The sequence below is a fragment of the Orycteropus afer genome, unplaced genomic scaffold, assembly GCF_000298275.1.
Source record: "Orycteropus afer afer isolate SDZICR_OR568_19922 unplaced genomic scaffold, OryAfe1.0 scaffold00061, whole genome shotgun sequence".
Classification (NCBI taxonomy): domain Eukaryota; kingdom Metazoa; phylum Chordata; class Mammalia; order Tubulidentata; family Orycteropodidae; genus Orycteropus; species Orycteropus afer.
Window position 1 is genome coordinate 5,239,731 of NW_006921648.1, and position 1,787 is coordinate 5,241,517.

Here is a 1,787-nt window from a genome sequence, read left to right on the forward strand (position 1 = left end):
GGGAAGCAGACCACATACCCAAAGGCAGCTACTCAACTGTTCACAATAGATTCCACCATGGAGTTGATTACCAGTCTTGTCGTGGGGAATACTACATCCAGCTGCCCAGCCACTCAACCAGGCCCAGCCAAGTTGACACACAGACTTAACCACCACAGAGGGCAATTGAGATATTGGGGGAAAAGAATCATCTACATGGGGATGCGTGACAGCCTGGGAGAGCTGAAAGGTTAGGGAGGGAGGCCTGCTGTTAAGGGGAGCAGATTGTTGCTTAGAATGATGACCTGAGAGGCTCCATTTGTAGACCTTGTGCTTGTACCTTCTCCTGATGGTGACAACAATCAACCACAGTGGTGAGATGATGGACACTAACCAATGGGAATTGGCTGGAATAGCTTCCTGAGCGTGTGAGTGGATCACGGTTTCGTGGAAGTTCTCTACTCTTCTTTTTCAGAAGAGTGCTAGGCCTCTTTCTGGTGGCCCCAGATTGCTCTTCAGGTGGTCACAATCATCAGGTGTCTACCTGGAGTGGGACCATCCTCTTTGAGAGCGAATACAGTGTAATTGCTGTGTGGATCGCTGTTCAAATCCTGGCATCCCCCCAGGACCCCACACAGACGTGGGGCCTCTCTGAGTCTTGCGCTTCATCTGAACATCATTGACAAGGAAGCTCACAGCGTGGGGATGAGGTGCAGATTCAATAGGGCACTTGTTTGTAGTGCATGATACGGACCTTTTTGTACTTGTTCTTGTTGTTGTTTTAAATTGAGCTGTGGTTATGATTTTTATTATTTCATGAGCACACTCATAAGCATATATCTCTATTTATCCCAAACAGGTACTTTAAATACTTCCTTTAAGTCACAATACTTCTATCACTTTCAATCATTTATTAAATAATAATAAATTAATTAATTACCCAAGAAAACTTATAAATAAGATAAAAATATGTACAGCTTTTTGAGCACCCACTGTATACGTAGTTATACACTTACGTTGGTGCGTTTAATTGATGCCTTTGCATTGTGATGTTGGTGAAGAATAGTGAAAATACAGTGGACTGCAAGAAGAACAAATAAATATGTCTTAGAAGAAGAACAGTTGGAATGCACCTTAGAAGCAAGAACAGCCAGACTTTGGTTTTGGCACAACAACAGATGCATAGACCAGTGGAACAGAATTGAGAACCTAGAAATAGATCCATTGACCTATGACCCTCCCATTTGTGGTATATTCCTGTCAGAGCAGCACTGGGTAACCAGAACACATATCAGTAGGAAAGTTTTGTTTTCTTTTTCAGCATGTAGTTAGCAAATGTAGAAGGAGACGGTTGAAACTGGTCAGTTATAATTTTATAAGAAAAAAGGAAAACCTCTAAGTTTTTTTTTTTTCAAAAATAGTAGTGTTACGTTCACATTTTCAGAACATTTTATTTTAAATTTTTAGAGATCTCTGGAGTTGAAGGATCCTCAGAAGCTAGTTAAAAGGAAAAAAAAAAAGGCAGCCAGACTTTGTCTTGAGTCCTTTGGTTATATTGTCAGAAGGGACCAGTCCCTGGAGGAGGGTATCATGTTTGATAAAGTAGAGGGTCAGCGAAAAAGGGGAAGCCCATCAATGAGTTGGATTGACATGGTGGCTGCAACAATGGGTTCAAGAATAGCAAGGATTGCGAGGACCCCTCAGGACTGAGCCGTGTTTCATGCTGTAAATCAGTCACTGTGAGTTGGAGCTGACTTGAAGGCACCTAACAACAACAGTAGCATAGCCATGTGCGAGGCCTTTTCCCT